The sequence below is a fragment of the Macaca fascicularis genome, chromosome 6, assembly GCF_037993035.2.
Source record: "Macaca fascicularis isolate 582-1 chromosome 6, T2T-MFA8v1.1".
NCBI classification, from domain to species: domain Eukaryota; kingdom Metazoa; phylum Chordata; class Mammalia; order Primates; family Cercopithecidae; genus Macaca; species Macaca fascicularis.
Window position 1 is genome coordinate 23085387 of NC_088380.1, and position 23450 is coordinate 23108836.

A 23450-nucleotide genomic window follows, 5' to 3' on the forward strand; every position below is an offset into this window, starting at 1 on the left:
TTATAGGTCATTTTCAATGCTTGCTCCCCTTCCTCTCTCCCTACTTTTATAATAGAATCCCCAGTGTCTGTTGTTCCCATCTTTGTGCTCATGTGTCCCCGATGTTTAGTTCCTTCTTGTGAGTGACAACATGCTGTATTTGGTTTTCTGTTTCTGTGTTAACTCAATTAGGATAATGGCCTCCAGTTGCATTCATGTTGCTGCAAAGCATATGATTGCAACTGGAGGCCATTATCCTAATTGAGTTGTTTATAGCTGTGTTGTATTCCATGGTATGCATATACCACATTTTCTTTATTTGGATTCCATTTAAGTAGACAAATTGTTGTATGTTACAAAAATTCATGGGATGGTCTATTAGTTAACTAGAATTGCCATAACAACGTATCAAAGAATAGATGACTTCAAGGGCTGTCCAATCTGTCAGCATCCCTGGGCCACATTGGAAAAAGAATTGACTTGGACCACACAGAAAATACACCAACACTAATGACAGCTAATGAGAAATAATAACAATAATAATGTTTTAAGAAACTTTACAAATTTGTGTTGGACCACATTCAAAGCCATCCTGGGCCACTGGGCGGGCTGTGGGTTGGACAAGCTTGGCTTAAACAATAGAAAATCATTGTCTCACAGTTTTGGAGTTTAGAATTCCAAAATCAAGGTATTTGCAGGGCTTGTTTCTTCTGACAGCTGTGAGCAAAGGGCTGTTTGACTTCTCTGTTTGGTTTGTAGATGGCCGTCTTCTCCCCTGTCTTCACATTGTCTTCTCTCTGTATCTGTGTCCAAATGTCCTCTTCTTATGGGACATAAATCACATTGGATTAGGGTTCACTATAACGACCTCATTTTCATTTAATTACTTCTTTTAAATATCTTATTTCCAGTGACATTCTGAGGTAATGGGAGTTAGGAGGTTAGCATATGAATTTTGAGGAGACACAATTCAGCCCATAACAGGTGACATTCGTGATGATCAGAAGCCATGGCCAAGAGACAGTCTGGTAGAAGCACAGATAGCAGCGCCCTGGAGAATATTTCCTTTTCACCTCCAGAATTCAGTACATAGGATACACAAAAGAGAAGTGGCAGGATAGGTACTCTATAAGAAAACACCAAGACTTTCCAATCTACTTTCCCAGGCTTCTTTCTAGACAAACACCACTCCATGCCTACAGTCTCCTACTAAAAATGATTTCTCATTTTCTTTTTTTTTTTTTTTTTTCTTGAGATGGAGTCTTGCTCTTTCACCCAGGTTGGAGTGCAATGGTATGTCATTGGCTCACTGCACCCTCCACCATCTGGGTTCAAATGGTTCTCTCCTGCCTCAACTTCCCAAGTAGCTGGGATTACAGGCATGTGCCACTATGCCCAACTAATTTTGTATTTTCAGTAGACGGGGTTTCATCATGTTGGTCAGGCTGGTCTCGAACTCCTGACCTCAGGTGATCCACCTGCCTCATCCTCCCAAAGTGCTGGGATTACAGATGTGAGCCACCGCACCCAGCCTGATTTTTCATTTTCTAAAACTTCTTTTGTTTATTCATTCCTCTATGAATACGCAGTTCTTATATTGACTTTATATGCAGAATATTGCTCACTCTTTAAGATCTGTCACAATGGCTGCCTCCTTCCAGATAGCATTCCCGCATCCCTGTGTGGGAATAAGTTTTTTCTCCGGTGCTCTCCCAAGGTCAAATTATTTTTTGTTTGATAATCATGCCATTTCCTTGCTCAATCCACTTTGAAGACCACTGATCACACTCTGAAGATCCAAACTCCTCATCATAGCCAAAAAGACCCGAAGGATTTGGTGCCAGACAACTTACCGGATATCATACCCTTTCTCAATCTCTCCCTATTTGCCCACTCCAGCCACGGGGGTGTTCACTTTTGTTCCACAAATATGCCAAACTTATCGCTCCCGGGTGTCCCCTCTACTAGTTTTTACTTCCCATTTTAAATTCTTCTCTGACACGATCTCATCATGGATTCCTCTCAGTTACTCACATCTTGGCTTCAGTGGCTTCAAGTCAGAGGCAGCTTTTCTGACCACCAATCTGCATTAAACTCCCAGTGTGCCTCTAATACAGCAACTTGCTTGATTGGTTTTATTGTACATTATTAGTCCTTAATCATATCTTATCAATTAATAATTCATCTGTTGATTTTCTGTCACCCTCAACTGCAATGTGAAATCCAGGGGAGCAGAAACATACGGGGTTTGTTGAAGTCTATACCACGGCACTCAAATAGGTGTATGAAATATATGGAGAAAAATTTTTGAGTAAATGAATGAATTACTAGATAAATGAATATAATAAATTTCATGCATGCATAAATACATGCTAGACACTCTACTTGGTACTGAAAATAGCTTTAGAGTACAGGGAGCATGCACTATTTCAAAGATAGCTTTTTGACATAGTGTTTTTTTTGTTTTTGTCCTTACTTTTTTCCTTTAAGAGGTATCCATTGAGATGATCTGAAACTTGGGTAAAATTTTTCCAGGTAGTTATGAATAAAAGAGGAGAAAGCCATTCCATTAAAGATGGAAAAGTCTATGGATATTGTGAGATGGGAAGAAAGGCTGAGTACTTGAAAGAAGGACAGAGAGACAGGAATACACTGAACTGAGAATGGGCCACTGGGCAAAGTAGGCCACAGGGCCTGAGATGAGACAATGGCTCCTGGAAACAAGCCTGCAATGTAATATTAGATACAGATAACTAAACAGCCAATAAACAATGTGATGGGATGGTCAAAACAAAAGGAACCTGACACAGGTTCTAGGATGAGTGGACAAGCTGTTGGCAGTGGGACGGTGCAGGCTTGGGGGAAGCAGTGTGCAGGTGATCAGATAAGAGGAGATAGGTGTTCTGGGCAGAGTGTGATCATGTGAAACCCCCACGAATTAGGAGGGCTATAGTTGAGAAGCTGAAAGTTTTGTAGTGTATACGATCTAGCATGGTGTACAGTAAGTCCTCAGAAAATACCTTTTATTTAACATAGTTTCATAATAATGTTGATGAGACTAAAAAATGTCGAATCTCAGCCAGGGCCACCATCTGTGCAGAGTTTGCGTGTTCTCCCCAGATTGGCGTGGGTTTTCCCCAAGTCTTCTGGTTTCCTCCTTCATTCCAAAGCTGTGCACATTAGGTGAATCAGTGTGTTTCTAAATGGTCCTGGTGTGAGTGGGTGTGGATGTGAGTATGAGAATGCCCTACAATGGAACAGTGCCCTGTCTGGGGTGGGTTCCCGCCTTGCACCCTGAGCTGCCGGCAGGCTCCGGCCATCCACAACCCTGAACTGAAATGACTGAGTGAATAGTTATTTTATGTACATTTATTCATCTCTCTCTCTCTTTTTTTTTTTTTTTGAAACGGAGTCTCACTCTGTCCCCCTGGCTGGAGTGCAGTGGCGCGATCTCACTGCAAGCTCCCCCCACCCAGGTTCACGCCATTCTCCTGCCTCAGCCTCCTGAGTAGCTGGGACTACAGGCGCCCGCCACGATGCCCGGCTAATTTTTTTGTATTTTTGGTAGAGACGGGGTTTCACTGTGTTAGCCAGGATGGTCTCTATCTCCTGACCTTGTGATCCACCAGCCTTGGCCTCCCAAAGTGCTGGGATTACAGGTGTGAGCCACTGCGCCCGGCCTCATCTCTCTTAAATGTCTATATAACTCACATCCATTTCAGTGTCTAATGTAAGAAGTGTTTTGATCTTTATTTTGAAATTTTGTGATGTTCCTGTGACCAGAAATCTGCCCCAGGAACTTACATCTTGTTTATATCAAGTAGCCTATGGTAAAACTGGTTTCATTAGGTGGCATTTTGAATAAAGTTGCAGTTTCCAAGAACTATTGATGTTGTTAAGTGAGGACTTACTCTATCAGGCGGGGCAATGCCTCTAATAAAAGTTGGAAAAACAAAGATCATCCCATGAAGAGCCTGTGAGACACAAAGTTAGCGCATGTTTATCACTAGAATTACCTTATGCTGCTCAGCAAACACAAGGAGTGCTCTGTGATGATGTTGGAGAATTCAATTTAAGGCGTAGTGATACCCCAGATACATTCATGCCAAGTTTTAGTATTTCCTCTCTTTAAGAAGACTCTTTATTTTGAAAGAAAATACGACCATAATTAAACTATCAAAAGGCTACAACAGGCCGGGCGTGGTGGCTCACGCCTGTAATCCCAGAACTTTGGGATGCCGAGGTGGGCGGATCACGAGGTCAGGAGATCTAGACCATCCTGGCTAAGACGGTGAAACCCCTTCTCTACTAAAAGTACAACAAAAATTAGCTGGGCTTGGTGGCGGGCACCTGTAGTCCCAGCTACTCAGGAGACTGAGGCAGGAGAATGGCGTGAACCCTGGAGGCGGAGCTTGCAGTGAGCCAAGATTGCACCACTGTACTCCAGCCTGGGCAACAGTGCAAGACTCCCTCTGAAAAAAAAAAAAAAAAGCTACAACACAACATCTTGCACTTCTGAAAAAATACCATTTGCAAAAAACAAAACAAAACAAAACAAAGCAAAAAACCAAACAACCAAACCAACAACAACAACAAAAAACTCCCTTTTGCACAATTGAAGAAGCAGTTATCCTATATTTCACCCCGTCTGTCAGACCCCAGGGGTATACAGCACATACGCTTTCTATCTGGTTTCAAACATGTGCTTAGATGGCAGGCATCCCTTGGGGCAAAAGGAAAAATGAATTTCAAACAACTTGAAAAAATGGAATAAATATCATGCTTAAAAACTGAATTTCCCCATCTGCCTCATCATATGCAGCAAAAACTAAAGGATCCTACCGCTCTTCACAGAAACATTCCTTAAAGATGTTCATTGAGAATTTTTGAACATTTATTATGTTATTAGGTTATTTATGACTGGGAAAAAATATTATTAAAACTGAGAATATGGGAATGTTTTTAGTTATAAATTCAATTAACAAGGTGATGGGGCTAAATGTGTTCTTTACACATGATTTATTGTATCTAAGGACCTTGTGTCTGTCAAGAGTTTCAGTAGCAGCTTCCATATGGGAAGGATGTCTTGCGATGGTGTATGCAACATGAAAAGAGTCTGACAAGTTGGAAGATATATATACACACACACATAAATATATATATATGTATGTATGCATATACATATACACCAGAAATAGATATTCATTTAAGACATTTCATTAAATGAATGTGAAGTAATTCACAGCATAAAAAACAAATTTAGAAATATAAGAAAAAATAAACTTTAGAACATACAACCACTAAGAATGTAGTGAAATCTATGAGAAGAAATATTCACTGAGTATGACACTCTTAAATATTTGCAATGTGAGTTAGCTTTCTTGAAGTGGAAGGGGATCCATGAATTTTGACATCCGGGAAACATAGAAGAGGGGGAACATTCCATTCCTTCAAAATTCTAGAGGAAAATAGAAATATGGAACTTACTTTTTTACAAACCACTTAAACTGGTTTCTTACAGACCAGGTACTATTCTAACTTTTAGAATTAGCATATACAAATATGAACCACAAAGTCCTTATAAACAATCCTATTAGATGCACACTATTATTGGACCTATATTATTTCATGTTGTAGGTGAAAGAAATGGGAAATGGAGAGGTTAGGTAACTGTCACTACCAATAAGTGGCTAAGCTGAATTGGAAACTAGGCCATTCAATATGAATTCTGTGCTTGGAACTTCTACAGTTTGGTGGCATATCCAACACATCTAAACTGCAACCTTAAGGGAGGAGACCACCCCTTATATTGTCTTATGCCCAATTTCTGCCTCCAGAGAAAGAAGAAGTAAAAACTAAAAGGCAGAAATGAAATCCACAGGCAGACAGCCCAGCACCACGCCCTGGGCCTGGTAGTTAAAGATCGACCCCCGACCTAACCGGTTATGTCATCTATAGATTCCAGACATTGTATGGAAGAGCATTGTAAAAATCCCTGTCCTGTTCTGTTTCATTCTGATTACCAGTGCATGCAGCCCCCAGTCACATACCCCCTGCTTGCTCAATCGATCACAACCCTCTCACAGGGACCCACTTCGAGTTGTGAGCCCTTAAAAGGGACAGGAATTGCTCACTCGGGGAGCTTGGCTCTTGAGACAGGAGTCTTGCTGATGCTACCAACCAAATAAACTCCTTCCTTCTTTAACTCCATGTCTGAAGAGTTTTGTCTGCAGCTCATCCTGCTACAACCTAAACTGTCCAAGCAACCCTAAAAGGCCCAACGGAGTCAACACTACTTTGTTAGTAACATGGTGAATTATGCATTTAATTCTAATTTTGATGACATAAAAATAAGAATTTTATCGGAGGGGGTTTATGTTTACATGTTCTGGGGAAAATGTTGCAACATAATGTAGATGGATTTTGATCTATGTCACTTTGTTGTAATCTCTCCTTGGTCATTTGAAATGTGTATGACAAATTGTTTTTGTGAATTTGGAACTAGAAACCATAAGTATGTCTTTGCTTTAAAATAGCACAAAAATTCCAAATAAATCTTTCTCAGCAATTCCTTTCAAGCTTCTGCCTTGATCTTGAAAACTGATTCTGTCTTTATTTTGCTTTCATAGCTCTCATCAAAATTTTTGCTCAGCAATCCATCAACACTGCTGTTGTCAACATAAACAATGGAATCCACAATGTGATTCCAATCATCTGTGCTCAGTCTTGATCTTTTAAGATTCATCAGCAGCAATTGACCCAGTTGAAAGGCTTCCTTCATTCAATTTCAGAACACCACACTTCTTGTCTTCCTCCTGCACTGACCACTTTTTTTTGCTCTTTTTATTTTATTTCATTCCTCTGATGTTTTTCACTCCCATGCCCCCGAGCCTAGATCTTGGATTTCTATTCTCGTCTGAACTTGTTGCATTAGTGATCAAATCCTGGGTCAAGCTGGGTAAAATCATTCTGTTGTGCCTGGGTCTGAATCCCAATTCTACCGCTTACCACGTGTGTGATCTTGGAAAATGTTACCTTAAACTTTTAGCACCATTTTCTCATCTGCTAAATGAACATAATGTTAATAGTGCCTTTCTCATACAATTCTTATGAGGATTACTTAAACAATATAGTGCACATTAAAATCATAGAATAACACCTGACATAGAAAGTGTGATGTGTTTATTTGTTTAAATAAACAAATCTTAGTCAATATCATATAAAATATCTACTAGGATGAACTCACCCCTGAATTTCGTATGAATATATCAAATTTTCTTGTCAACATTTCTCCTTAGTTGGCTAAAGGCAGCTCAGATTTCATTTGTTTAGTTAATGGCAAAGCTATATTCCCATTGCTCAGGCAAGGTACCATGAATTCACCTTGGATCTTTCTAATTTCCTCACACTGCATATAGAATACATCACCAATCATCTTGTCTCAACCTTCCTTCCTTTGCTCACCCGTTGTTCTGCTGTATCTCTGTTCCCACCTAGTATCATTGCTCACCAGGTTGTTGTACTTGCCTAAAAAGGAGCTTCCTAATTCCACCCCTGGTCCTCTATAGTGCACTATCAACACATCAGCCAGAGAAGTCCTCTGAAAAGATAAAATGGATCAAGGTCCTTCCACTGCCCTCAAGGCCCCACTGCCTGTCAAACCTCTTCTTTTTTTATTTTTTCTTTTTTTTTGAGATGGAGTCTGGCTCTGTCACCCAGGCTGGAATGTAGTGGTGCAATCTCAGTTCACTGCAACCTCAGTCTCTGAGGTTCAAGCAATTCTCCTGCCTCAGCCTACTAAGTGGCTGGAATTACAGACATGTGCCACTACACCGGGATAATTTTTGTATTTTTAGAAAAGATGGGGTTTCACCATGCTGGCTGGGCTGGTCTTGAACTCCTGACCTCCTGTGATACACCCACCTCGGCCTCCCAAAGTGCTGGGATTATAGGCGTGAGCCACCGTGAGCGGCTGAACCTCTTCTATAATCGTTCTCCACTCTCTCCAAGCTTCCATCACATTGGCCTTGTTGGTTTTTAAATAGCTCTCACCTTGATGACTTGAAATTTATGATTTAATTTGGAAAGCTCTTATTCAGACACTTTCAAGGTTTGCTCCTGTATCTATTTCAAGTCTTTTCAAATGTTATTTTATCAGGAAGATATTCTTGAAACATATTTTCAGAATTTGCAAACTATCATTTCCTCTTCTCTGTACAACACAGAAACTTCCTGGCACTCTTCCCAGCTAATTTTCTGCATAGCATTTATCATTTTTGATAAACTTACTTATACATAATTTAAATATTATATAATTTAATTACATGTTTGTATTCTCCTCACTAGAATCTAAACACCAACATGGTTAATAACACTTAATGATTTTTTAATAAATTTAGCCACAACCCAGAGAAGAATCCTTGACACAAAATAATATTGAGACAATTTTCAACACTATATTTAAGGAAATTAATCCATGAGTCTATAATCCATCCCCCTACCTCTAAGCATATTGATATTTCATGTAAACTAGGGATAAAATTATTAAGGAGATAAAATGAAAGGGCAAAGTGAATTCTTACTTTTCTCTCTGTCACCCATAATATGTCACCCAAATATGTCTGTTTATAAATATATTTGAAATATAAAAGCATTTAAGAATGTCAAAAATATACATTTGACATATAATATTAATTCTCAAATCTAATCTGCCAATGTTTAAATCTTTCTTAGTTGTAGTTTTAATTGACACGTCATAATTGTATAAGTTTACGGGGTATAATATGATGGTTAGATACATGCATGCATTATATAATGATTAAATCAAGCTAATTATTTTCATTTAATAATTATTAAAAATAATTTATATAATTTATGTAAGTAGACATAGATACAAAGAATGTGCTCTTCTTTTTCTTTTTTTTTCTTTATTATTATTATTTTTTGTGTGTGACATAGTCTTGCCCTGTCACCCAGACTGGAGTGCAGTGGCATGATCTTGGCTCACTGTAGCCTCTGCCTCCCCATTTCAAGTTATTCTCCTGCCTCAGCCTCCCAAGTACCTGGGATTACAGGCACCTGCTACCATATCTGGTTAATTTTCTTTTCTTTTCTTTTTTTTTTTTTTGTATTTTTAGTAGGGACAGGGTTTCACCATGTTGGCCAGTGCTGGTTTTGAACTCTTGACCTCAATTGATCTGCCTGCCTTGGCCTCCCAAAGTGCTAGGATTATAGCCGTGACCCACCGTGCTCAGCCCAGTGTTCTCTTCTTAAAAGGTAGTTTTACTATTTTTAGCATATTCTGAAATATCCATGAATTTGTGGTTAAATGACAGAGGTTATTATGAAGTCAAGAAAAGTGATTTATTCTACTTTTAGTTCAAAGATAAAATGTACATTTCCCCATATATTTATCTTAGTAATCAGTCTTAGTTTATATGGCAGAAAAATCTAGCTGAGTTCCTAAGTTCTGTATCTCTCTTCTCTAGAATGGTTCCTGGGGAATGCAGCACAGTCTTGTTAGAAAACAGGTCAAGGAAAACGAAGTGCAATGCTATACGATATAACAAAGTTGATACAGTTTGAAATCATTATAGGAGCTTGTGTCAAAGAATTCATCCTTAATCCCCATTCCGGAGAAAGAAAAAATGGTAGCAGAAGAAGATTTTTGAACTGGAGGGGTATATTATTACCTGTCAAATGAAAAAGATGGTTATTTGTCCCTAGTATGGGGTGTAGAATGGGGTATACCCAGTGCAGAAGTAGCCCAAATTACAGTATCTGGCATGTTATTCTGACTGTTTTCAAAGATAGGGTAGTGTGACTTTCTCAAAACTCAGATGAAATAATTTAAAAATATGAACAAAAATAGATTCCAATGGCAAATATATATAAAAAATTATCTGCCATCTGGATTAGCCACACTACAGTTCTCCTTAACTAAAGTAGATAATTATGTACTGACTACATAAAAATAATCATTGCCAAGGGATATTTACATTAAACTAGAGAATCAGAAACTGAATCTGTTTGTATCTCCTTAACAGGTTCATGATCGTCCTTGAATAACTGATTTTATTATTTCCTGCCCGGTCTTGACATTCTTATAAAATTGGCAAATGTAGTTGTATCATGAACTGATTTAAAAGAATGCTGGGTGGTACTGGTACCAAAACAGAGATATAGACCAATGGAACAGAACAGAGTCCTCAGAAATAATACCACACATCTACAACCATCTGATCTTTGACAAACCTGAGAGAAACAAGAAATGGGGAAAGGATTCCCTATTTAATAAATGGTGCTGGGAAAATTGGCTAGCCATAAGTAGAAAGCTGAAACTGTATCCTTTCCTTACTCCTTATATGAAAATTAATTCAAGATGGATTAGAGACTTAAATGTTAGACCTAATACCATAAAAATCCTAGAGGAAAACCTAGGTAGTACCATTCAGGACATAGGCATGGGCAAAGACTTCATGTCTAAAACACCAAAAGCAACGGCAGCAAAAGCCAAAATTGACAAATGGGATCTCATTAAACTAAAGAGCTTCTGCACAGCAAAAGAAACTACCATCAGAGTGAACAGGCAACCTACAGAATGGGAGAAAATTTTTGCAATCTACTCATCTGACAAAGGGCTAATATCCAGAACCTACAAAGAACTCAAACAAATTTACAAGAAAAAAACAAACAACCCCATCAAAAAGTGGGCAAAGGATATGAACAGACATTTCTCAAAAGAAGACATTCATACAGCCAACAGACACATGAAAAAATGCTCATCATCACTGGCCATCAGAGAAATGCAAATCAAAACCACAATGAGATACCATCTCACACCAGTTAGAATGGCGATCATTAAAAAATCAGGAAACAACAGGTGCTGGAGAGGATGTGGAGAAATAGGAACACTTTTACACTGTTGGTGGGAATGTAAACTAGTTCAACCATTATGGAAAACAGTATGGCGATTCCTCAAGGATCTAGAACTAGAAGTACCATATGACCCAGCCATCCCATTACTGGGTATATACCCAAAGGATTATAAATCATGCTGCTATAAAGACACATGCACACGTATGTTTATTGCAGCACTATTCACAATAGCAAAGACTTGGAATCAACCCAAATGTCCATCAGTGACAGACTGGATTAAGAAAATGTGGCACATATACACCATGGAATACTATGCAGCCATCAAAAAGGATGAGTTTGTGTCCTTTGTAGGGACATGGATGCAGCTGGAAACAATCATTCTTAGCAAACTATCACAAGAACAGAAAACCAAACACCGCATGTTCTCACTCATAGGTGGGAACTGAACAATGAGATCACTTGGACTCAGGGAGGGGAACATCACACACAGGGGCCTATCATGGGGAGGGGGGAGGGGGGAGGGATTGCATTGGGAGTTATACCTGATGTAAATGACGAGTTGAGGGGTGCGGCACACCAATATGGCACAAGTATACATATGTAACAAACCTGCACATTAGGCACATGTACCCTACAACTTAAAGTATAATAATAATAAATTAAAATAAAATAAAATAAAATAAAATAAATAAAAGAATGCTGGGGAAATTAACAGATTCGTCTTTTTCAAAAGATTTAAAATTTGATTAAAGTTTCTATCTTTAATACAAAATGAAACTTGCCTCACTGTGTGTGAATTACTCATTTGAACCCAAAGACCTTTGATTAGGATAATTTTTCAAATATAAACAATTAGTAACAGACCATTTATTTACTAAATGTTATAGGAGAGAGCCGCTGTCTCTATTTCCTTTCCTTGACAATTTGAAGTTAGAATTTTCTCATGACATTTAGCCATTTATAAATGTTCAGTTAAACATGACAGTTGTTGTGGATTGGATATTTGTAAGGTCATTTTTCATAGGCTGCCCCAGAAGAAACATATTTCAATCCAAGCAAATGATTAGCATTTCCGTATGATTTGACTCTACTTTTTCTATGGCCCAGAAACATATCTTAACACTTGCTCAATTTAATTTGATGTGGAAAAGGCTCTTTTTAATCAACTTTAAAATTATGTTCTGTTGACTTGCAAATGAGAGGTCAATGCTAATTGAGAGAGGCCTTAAAAACTCTGACATCTTTGATCCCTGCACAAAGATTCCACGCTCAGTATGTTCTGATACTTGGCTTTTCTATATTCCCTTACGAGGTTAAGAAGATGAATGCTCATTGCTTTTAATCCTTACCATGATTTATGAGCCTCTTGGTATCTTTTCCCCAGAGCAGCTACAACTGTGTGGTTGTTCTGCCTGCTGCTTAAATTACACAGACATCTGCAAACTAAATTATGGATTGTTGTCCCATAGACCATAACCGAGAATTCTCTTCATCATTCCTGCAGTATAATTTTTTTTTTTTTCTGATTAGAACAAAGAACATGTATGTATTTCCTTGCTTCTGTAGTAAGGGCATTTTAAGCTAATTTGAATGATAGCACAATAACCTGGATTGTGATCTATCACAAAAAATCAAAGCAGCATGAAATATAACAAGGTAGCTTTAAAGCCAGAAAGAAAAAAAAAAAAAAGATCCCCTATTTATTTATATCTTTCATCTTTATTTAAGGCATTGAATATTTAGACTCACAGAAGGAAAGTGACCTTTAAGATTAACTGAAAATATGCACCATGGAATAAAATGCATGTAAATGACCTTTATGTCTCTGAGTGTGAATGATTTTAAGAGCATCTTGTGATCTGATCTATGACTATTTAAATTAAACACTGAGCAAAGAAATGGAAAATTACATAAAGGATAATTCATGGAAGATTGGGATATGTTTTTTAATGTAGTCTTTTCTGCTGGTCTCACTTGTAGTAAACCTATTTTAATAATCTGGAGGCTTGAAGCAATCACGAGTAATTGGAATAACTCTTTTGTCTGAATTAAAAGGCTGGTAGAGTCTAAGTTGGAAAAATCAACTGCTTCTGTATTTTTCCTTTCTTTTCTCTTCTTGTTATTCTGTGTAGATGATGAATCATAATTCCCAATAATAAGCCCACTGTGAAATCCTAACAGGTATGTCTCAAATTATTAACCTTTGACAATTACCAAAATTAGAAATATCCCTACATTTATCTTCTTCAGATGTGTTAATTGCAACTCTAACAATAACCTGTCAGGGAAAATCACACGAACAAAATTTACCAAATGATTTCTAGTTATGCCTTACAAAGTATATTTAAAAAAAAAAAAAAGATGGCTCTGCAATTAATTTTTTGAACCCTGTTGTCAACTCAGCAGGACACAGTGAACACTAAAGAAATGCTCAAATCCACTCCTGGCTGAGCAGATGTGCTGTTGCCTCTGTGTTTCCATCAGTTTCTGTTTCACCTCATCAATGCTGAAAGGCAATGTTTTCTGAGTGTCAGGACCTGATATTCATACCAATGACCTAAAGACTTGCTTTTTTAAAGATAGATCCTAGATTTGTTTGCCTCTGTGTCAGTGAAAAGCTCACTTACAAAACTTTCCATTTGTCGACACTCTTTGTATCCTCATCTTCAAAAAATAAAGTATTAGTGGAATATTGAAGTATTCTACTTAGTTGATATGGTTTGGCTTGTGTTCCCCATCCAAATTTCATCTTGAATTGTAGCTCCCACAACTCCCACACGTTGTAGGAGGTACCCAGTGGGAGGCAATTGAACCATTGGGTGGGACTTTCCCATGCTGTTTTTATGATAATGAATAAGTCTCATGAGATCTGGTGGTTTTATAAAGGGACATTCCTGTGAATATACTCTCTTGCCTGCCACCATGTAAGATGTACCTTTGCTCCTCCTTTGCCTTCCACCATGAAGGTGCAGCCTCCCCAGCCATTTTTTTTTATAAATTATCCAGTCTCAGGTATGTCTTTATTAGCAGTGTGAGAACAGACTAATACATTAGTTAAAACCCTAAACTATTTAAACATATCTTGAAATAAATTATTTTTGAATACTTATTTAATTTCCTAAGAAAGTATACAGGACAGATGGAAATAGAGTTAAATTGGTGCTCCCAAAAGATCTAATATATATAACCTCCCAATCTCTTGCCAGCAGTCATCTTCTTTACACACACATACACACACACACACACACACACACACACACACACACTCCCCACATCAGGTTATTCTTCTACATTCAAAAACAAACCAACTAAAGCAACGAAACACAGCTCCACATCCTATAAAAGATAAAGTCCCAATCCCAGACATAGTTTTCATTTCATTAAAGTTTCTTCATCATGTAAGCCTATTCTTCTGGATTTATCTGCCAGCTAGTCCCATAGTTGACACACATTTCATTCTCTAACTCCTCAAGTATTATAAAATTCACCACATATGAAATGATACCATATATCTTTGTACCTTTTATATATCTATACCCTCTTCTTTACATATTTTTATCTATTTCTCTTTATAGTCTAGTTCAAATGTCCTTTGTCTGCATTTTCCCTACTCTTTCCAACTATTACAGGAAGAAAAAAATGCCAACTTCAACCATATTTTTCATATTGGAACAAGAAAGTATTCTATAAATGATCAAAGAATGCTCAATTAACCATATGAAAGAAGAATGATTTCCTTTCTCTTTCCCTTTACTTTTTTGCATGATTTACAATAAACTAATATAATTACTTATTAACTAAACATGAATGTGAGAAATTAATAGAATGATAGTTTTGCAAAATATTAAAGAAATAATACATTGCCCTATGTGATTGTTGAAAAAGAAAATTATAAAAGGGGGTGGTAACATCATAAACAGGCTCCAGAGCATTACTCTATTCAAAGTTAAATTAATAAAAGAAAAATTTCTTTCTTAATAAAGAAATGTTAATAATCAGTTAATATGACTTGAAACCTATATATTCATTGTTCTTGATTATCACTCTCTATTTTATTATAGCATTCCACTGAGATTATTCTCAGCTCCATTTGCTTATGTAGCATTTATGAAAATCCTCACATTAAAAAGAAAATAATTTCAAGCCATTCTCCTCAAATGCCTTCTGCATCGATATGAATTCTACTCTAATTAAAAACAAATGAACATGCCAATTTCTTTAAAATTATCCTTTCTCAAGTCATTATCTTTAGTTTTATGTTAAACAAATATCAAACTATTTTTATTTCTTCTTATCGTACATAGCACAGAGTGAACTATAAGACATTTGCAAAGAGTGTGAGTCTCTTCTCATTTATCTGGGCCTTTGGATGTTTTAATGCTCCATTATGCTTTAAAGAAAAGGAGAGAAAGTGCTGCATTTATCATTGGAATGGCTTAGTATTAATTTGTCATTATTCATATTTTCATCACAGATAATACTGAGGTTGATGTAATCATGGATATTTAAGAATATGGAGTTGCCTTTTACAGGAATTAAAAGTCAAAGTGTTCACTTCTCTTATTCTATAAATAGAACATCTGGACTGAAACCCCAAACCAAAATTATCCATCGTCAGAGATTTAGAAATTAATTAAAATTTTCTACAAAAAATGCAAAAATTTCACAAAGAAAAGGTAAGCAATTTTCTACATAGAAATTTTGAATATTGAAGAGAACAAATTGATAGATAAAAGAGATGACCATGGGGCGGAGGAATTATTAACAGTGGAGATATTAACTGGTTCATTCTATTTCAATCCTATAATCTTACATTTTTAATCTAAAATTTGAATTTTTTCCTCAAATCTTATAGTTGAAATTAATTGATAATGTTTTAAAACTACACTAAAGCCTAACCTTTACTGAATAAGTTAATCTTATAAAAGGATCATGATAAAGAAAAACAAAAGGCTTCATCTTTCTACTTCAGAAATATGGGCATGCATAGAGAGTTTGAACAAATATCACAGGAAGATTCATAAAGCCACATTAGTTTAATTACACATCTGCCTTATCTCTTCAACCTTGTCTTTCTGAGTTGTTATATCAATGGTTAATCTTAACTGATCACTGATTAGAACTGAGAATATCAAGCTTGTTTTGACTACAGCCTAAGTAAGAGGAGATTCTCCCATTACCAAGAGGGGAGTGTCAAAGCAGTACTCTAATTACTACCTCTGTGAAGGTTAACTGTATCTGTCTAAATCTCAGTGTTTAGATTCCTACCATCAGCAAAGGAAAAGCAGATTACAATTGCCAGTGCAAGAAACAATTGAACCAGATTGTGCCATATCAATATTCGTAAAGATGAGAGAATTTATGACTTTATCTCTCTATTTCCTATGGGTGACTTTCAACAGAGGTTTGCCTTTGAAATGAGACATATCCAATTTAACAAACATAATACCCGCTAATTATGAGGGACTAGGCAAAGTGTCATAAAAATAGAATATAAAAGATGGAAATAACTTTCTGTTCTTTAGGAGGCACATAGCCATTAGATCTTCTCAAACCTGCATGTAAATTGAACCCGTGAGGAAAAATACAACAAAGAAACTAAAAAATAAAGAATTATAAAAATAATTATATATTCTAAAAAATGTAGAAATAACTGGTTACTTCAAGTTTCATGATTTTGTTGTGTTGATGTCAACTGTCTGTAAATATACAAATATTTGAATATTTTGATTTCTAGTAAACATTTTTTAAAGTAAAGAAGTTTTAAATAGGATTTGCGTTTTCAGGTATTAATTAAGAAGGTAAAAGCATATATCTTAATAAGATTTTTTTTACCTACCTTTAAAAAGGCTGGCATTCTTTAAAACTCGCTACTGCTCCTGGGATCCAGCTTGGCTATATTCCTCAAAGAGTCAAGCTGTTAGGTAACAGAGCTGGAAAGACAAACATAGACAGTCAGAATGTTAACTGTCTTTTCTAATAAACATTTATTTTAGAATATTTTTACATTTTCTTAAAAGTTGCAAAGATGGTATTGAGAGTTCCTGAATACCTCCCATCTGATTATCACTATTGCTAATATCTTACCTTATAATTATAAGTGCATTTGTCAATGTACTTTTGATGTATGTACAATGTACTTACAATGCTGCTTTTGATACATTGTGATAGATAGTGATACATTGTAATAGATGGATCTAAATGAACCAATATTGACACATTATTCTGATTTCACTAGTTTTTCTCCTAATGTCATTTTTCTATTCCAGGATATCACATTGCATTGTCATTACGTCCCCTTGGCCTCCTCATGGCAGTGATAGTTTCTTAGACTTTCCTTGTTTTTGATGACCTTGAACGTTTTGAAAAGCAATGGTCGGACATTTATAAAATATCCTTCAGTTGGAATTTGGCTGATGTATTTCTAATGATTAGACTGGGGTTATGAGTTTTTGGGAAGAAGACCATAGAGGTAAAGTATCATTTTTGTCACTTCATATCAATGGTACGTGTGTCATCAGCATGACTTATTACTGTTGACACAGATCTTGGTCAGCTGACTGGGGTACTTATTGCTGTTGATGCAGATCTTGATCAGCTGACTGGGGTACTTATTTCTGTTTACACAGATTTTGATCAGCTGACTGGGGTACTGTTTGCCACCATTTCATACTATAAAGTTTCTTTTGTTCCTCCTTTCCATACTGTACTTGAAAGCAAGTCACTAAAAGCAGCCCACAGTCAAGAGATAGGGAGTTAAGCTCCATCTGCTGGAGGAGAAAATGACATAAATTATTTGAAATTTTATGAGAGAAATTTACCTATTCTCCCCATTTGTCTGTTTCCTTGTTTGTGTATTCATTCATTCAGTAATTTATATGTATCAGTGTAATCTCATGGATATTTATTTTGTACTTCACGTTATAACACCATTCTACACTGTTTATTTTGTTGGTCTAATTGTTTTAGCTTTGGCCTTTGTGAGCTCTTTCAATTAGCCTCTATGTCTTTTTCGACATACCGTATTGGCTTGTTTAGTGAGTACTTCCTTAAGTCCTGGCATGATAACATAGTCCATGTTAATTTCAAAATGCATAATATAAATGTTATAATCTTCTTGCCTCAGACCTAGACTCAGCCATTTTTTTCAAGGATCTCTGGTTCCTTTTATCACAGAATGGTGAGAAATCAAGATCTGACCACTAGTTATGGTTCCTTGCCACTGGGGTGCCACTACTTCTAAGCCCTCTCAGTGAACTGAGCTAGGAAATTTATGTATTTATATTTACATGTATATGCAGACATCCATAATTGTCTCTATATCTATCAATCTGTATATATAATTAGATAACATTATTTCATACTGACAACTTCAATCTGTATCTATAATTAGATAACATTATTTCATACTGATAACTTCAACTCTTCAGTTTCATATTGTTAACTTCAGGCTGATAACTTCAACTTCCTCAATATATATTAAATAAACAGCATTTTAGGTGTAATAGAGTATATATTAAAACCACATTTTTCATTTCTTTATGAAATGCTCCTCTCTGAGTATTATTTCAAGAGTGATTCTTATAAAGATGTCCGCACAAGTGAGAAAACACGTTCATGGTGCCTGATTCTGAAGAATCATTAAGAAAATCCATGGACATTTATTTTCATTCATTTCTACTAAAGTTCATTATGCTTGAAAAAGAAAAGTAGCTTTTAATACTGTGTGCATACAACCACAGCTATCTGATTTCTTTTTTTTTTTTTTTTTTTTTTACCAAATACCATACACTGCAACAATAAAAAGGACATGAGGAGATATATACTGCTTTATAAAATTTAATATATTTTCTTCTACTGAGGCATTGTATTACTATGACCATGTCTTCATATAATTCAATTTTTTTAAGACAAAAAGTCTCATCAATTATACTTATGTGAAAAATGTAATTTTAAATGAAATTATAAAATAATTATAATTAATGCACTTGTTAATCATTATAGCTAAATGGTAATTAGAATGTATAAATGCTTATCATTTTTATTACAAACGTTTAGTAGAAAATACAGGTAGTAAGAAGGTAGACTAATAATCCATGCGGGATAACTTATTTTCTGAAAGTAAAAACACCAACTCATTTTAACATTCTGTTATTCTGATAACTAATAAAGGTTTCCCTGTCAAACAAAATCTTTAGGTTTAAAAAACATTAAAGTGAGACATAAACTTCCAAGAAATTCTAAGCCATTTCATTCCCTTCAACTGTGTTAGATATTTTGGTTAAAATGTAATAATATCTGTATCAGTTTCCTGTGGCTGTGACAAGTAATTACCATACATGTAGTGGCTTAAAGCAACAGAAACTTATCCTCTCACAGTTTTGGAGGTCAGAATTCTGAAATAATTAAAGACTGAGCTGAAATAAAGGTGTTACGGTGCTACCATCCCTTCAGAGGGTCTAGAGGAAAATCCATTTCTCGCCTCCTCTAGGTTCCCGTGACAGCCATCGTGCCTTGCCTTGTGGCCATTTTCAATATTCAAGGCTAATATCATCAAATTTCTTTCTCCTCCTCTACGTTGCCTTTTCTTCTGTGTATTCAAATCTTCTGCCTCTCATTTTTAAGAATGCATGTATTTACAATTTAGGCGTATTCAGCTAACACAGGATAATCTTCTCATTTTAAGATCCTTTATTTAATCACAGCTGCAAAGATCCTTTCTTGTCATATAGGTTAGCATTCAAAGGTTCTATGAATTAGAACATGGCTGTCTTTGGGAAGTCATTTTTCAATCTACCATAGATCCTGAGGATTAAGCTCTGATTTTTTTTTTTTTTTTTATCTTGCCCAAATTCCTATCTAAGGGATCTGGAGAGTCATGCCCTATAAGCCATCAATTCTCATCAGATGGGTTTTATTTAACCCTATATATCATGACGTACCTTCCATCCTGACTCAGGCATAACATTAGGAGACAAGGAAGAAAATCAAAAGATTTTACCCCAAAACATGTTTCTTTGCCATATCTTGAAATGTCCCTGCAAAGCTGTCCTTCCTGGTGACAAATTTGCATGTGTAAAGAATTTCTATTAACATAGGTAGATCTTTTTCTTCCAGGTCTTCCCAGTGCTAAGGAGTTTAACTAAAAGTCTAGCACCTTTTAAAAATCTGAATAGGAAGCATTTGTCATCTATTGTCTCCAAGGGCAGCCAATATAAGACCTCAAAAAGAACCTTGGTCTCCACAATATTTGATCTTAACTTGAACATTTCCTTTCTATGGATCCCAGGTCTTTAGACAAACTCAATCATCAATCAGAAAATGTTTAAATTTACCTATAGCCTGGAAACCACCACCTCCCACCCCAAAGCTTTGAGTTGTGCCACCTTTCTGGACCAAACCCATGTATTTCTTAAATGTATTTGATTGATGTCTCATGCCTCCCTAAAATGTATAAAACCAATCTGTGCCCTGACCATCTTGGGCACATGTTCTTAGGACTTCCTGAGGGCTGTGTCATGGGCCATGGTCACTCACATTTGACTCAGAATAAACCTCTTCAAACATTTTACAAATATTTTCATTGACAACCAACTTATAGATCTACTTCCCATCCCCTTCCATATAGGAGAAAAAAAAAATATTCTAATAAAACCACTTCCTCATGACTCTATCTCACTACAAGACAGTGTGTATGGCTAAGGCAGCAGAAATATACACACACAATGAAAGGGTGTTTTAAAATACTGTTTAAGACAACCTAGGACAGGCACATAATTAACTTGCTTAGAGAGACAGATAGATGTTACTTAATAATGAAACTCTAATAACTTTCTTTCCCTTCAGACTAGGACTACTTATAACCTGCAATTATGTGTGACAAGCTGAACAAAACCACAGAACCAGAGTGTCAGACTATGGCTACATAATTTTTAGAAAAATCTTAATTAAGCAAATCTCATAAAAGTTTTTAAAGGAAATATTTTCTAAAGCCAAAAGTCAACTACATTCATAAAGTATGGTCACTGGTACAGTACACCTTGTCGGTAGCATCAACCTTCAGGGGAACTTGACGGGAAGAAAAAATGAATCTCAGCTGGGTGCAGTGGCTCACACCTGTAATCCCAGCACTTTGGGAGTCCGAGGCAGGTGGATCACGAGGTCAGGAGATCGAGACCATCCTGGCAAACACGGCTAAAGCCCGTCTCCACTAAAAATAAAAATAATAAATAAATAAATAATTAGCCGGGTGTGGTGGCGGGCGCCTGTAGTCCCAGCTTCTCAGGGGGCTGAGACAGGAGAATAGCATGAACCCGGGAGGCTGGGGAGCTTGCAGTGAGCGGATATCGCGGGACTGCACTCCAGCCTGGGCGACAGAGCGAGACTCCCTCTCAAAAAATAAAATAAAAAATAAAAAATAAAAAATCTCAAGCTACTAGCAATAAAGTCAGAGGAGTGGGAACTGATGATACAGGAAATCTTTACAGAAAAATAAAGGTATGAATGGCTTCCATAAGGCTTGAATTCCCATCGCTGTTAAGGAAATTCAGGCCTCTTGGGTTGCTTAAAAGAAGGAACTAAGAATGAGCTGCTTACATGCAACTGGTTTGTAGAAGGAGTAGTCCCATCATGGAAAGGGAATTAGAATAAAAAGAAACAAACACAAAAATCTTCTGTCCACCAGTACTGGGAACCTTCACAGATACCAGCTGTTCAAGAGGGGCCATAGATAGAAAGAGGTTAACCTTGAGAAGCAGAGGGCAAGCTTGAGCCCAAAGTGTGTAAAGTCCAGATTTGCCCAAATATATACTATGGTGGCTGCAACCCAGAGTAGTAATATGAAGCATGGTATAGCACTGGAGAATCAGTAGGACCTTCGCAGAGCAAGTACCAAAATGTCTTGAAGAGATTCTTTCACAACATAAGACCCTAGGTTCCATAGTAAGGAAAAAAAGAAGTGAGAGAACACAATACACTGTCAATGAAACTCAGTGGAGTGACAAAGAGAAAATGTATTTCTTAAGAACTAATAATAATAGAATAATCTGTAATAGACACATAATACATATTTAAAACCTTCAAACGAAATGGAAGGAATATAAACTATAAGAAGAGCATGTCAAACACATAACAAACAAATTTGACCAAAAATGCTTTCTCTATATATATTGCCCTAGAGGTAGTCTTATGGGCCACCCATAGCTAATTCTAATATTCATTTGAAAGAACAAAACCCAAGAAGTTCACAGACTTTGTTGGAAAGATAAAATTACCCATCAGATATAAAAAATTGTTATAAAAATATGGAAAAAAATTTATGTTATTGGCACAGAGTCTAAATGATACATATAAATATGCAGCAACGTTCCATTTAAATCAGTGGGAAAAGAACAGACTGTTAAATAAGCGGAATAGGAAAAATTCACCATACAGATGCACAAAATCAAAGTACAGTCATCCCTAGGCTGCCGCAGGGATTGGTTCCAGGACCCTCACAGATATCAAGAGCTACAGATGTTCAAGTCCTTTATGTAAAAAGGAATATTATTTGCATATAACCTATGCACATCTCCTGTATACTTTAAATCATCTCTAGATTACTTATAATAATTGCTATGTTATATTGATATTCATTTACATTATTTTTCATTGTTACAATTATTTTTCTAACTATGTTCAATCTATGTTTGGTTGAATACCAAAACATACGCTCCACAAATACATAGGACTGGTTATAGATTTCTTTAATCATCTCATACATTAAAATAACTTTCAGATGTGAAGAAGAAACAGTTTAAAAGTCAAGGACATATATAATTTCTTTTTTTTTTTTTTTCTGAGATGGAGTTTTGCTCTTGTTGCCTAGACTGGAGTGCAAGGGCATGGTCTCGGCTCACTGCAACCTCCACCTCCTGGGTTCAAGCAATTCTCCTGCCTCAGCCTCCTGAGTAGCTGGGACTACAGACATCCACCACCATGCTCAGCTAATTTTTGTATTTTTAGTACAGACAGGATTTCACCATGTTGGCCCGGCTGGTCTTGAATTCTTGATCTCAGGTTATCTGCCCACCTCGGCCTCCCAAAGTTCTGGGATTACAGGCATGAGCCACCATGTCCGGCCAACATACATAATTTTTATGAAATAGGAAAAGTTTTTTTTAAACAAATATCGAAAGCACAAAATTTGAATTAAAATTAAAATCATATATTCAAAATTAAACTTGCCAAAAAAAAAAGAAAAGCTGTCATTGACTACAAGAAAATATTTCCAATCATGGAACAGAATTTAGTGCAAAGATTATATTAATAATGTCAAAAATCAATAACGTATTGAATTTGGAAATCTATAAATGGAATATTTACAAAAAGAATAAAAAACAGGACTTCTAAAAAGCAAGTAAAAATGATTCCACAGCCATTATCAGATAAATCCAAAATAAGAACAATAATAACACATAATTTCTCACTGAATTAGTTTGCAAAAAAGAGAATAAAGATAATGTCTGAAATTATCAATAATTGGCAGGGATGTGGAGTGATGGAAGCTCTCACTCATATCGTGGGTTGGAAATCCACATGGACACAACTGCTTT

At 36.3% G+C, this 23450-nt stretch overlaps 1 protein-coding gene across 5 annotated transcripts in view; it reads right to left on the minus strand.

Annotated features, from left to right (window-relative positions):
• Positions 1-23450, minus strand: part of CDH12 (cadherin 12) — a 1136530-nt gene that overhangs the window by 765348 nt on the left and 347732 nt on the right. For all 5 annotated transcript variants that reach the window (XM_005556619.5, XM_073995100.1, XM_045393559.3 and 2 more), the window contains one exon: positions 16697-16790. The gene's annotated coding sequence lies outside the window, so the exon portion shown is untranslated. The remainder of the gene's footprint in view (positions 1-16696; positions 16791-23450) is intronic.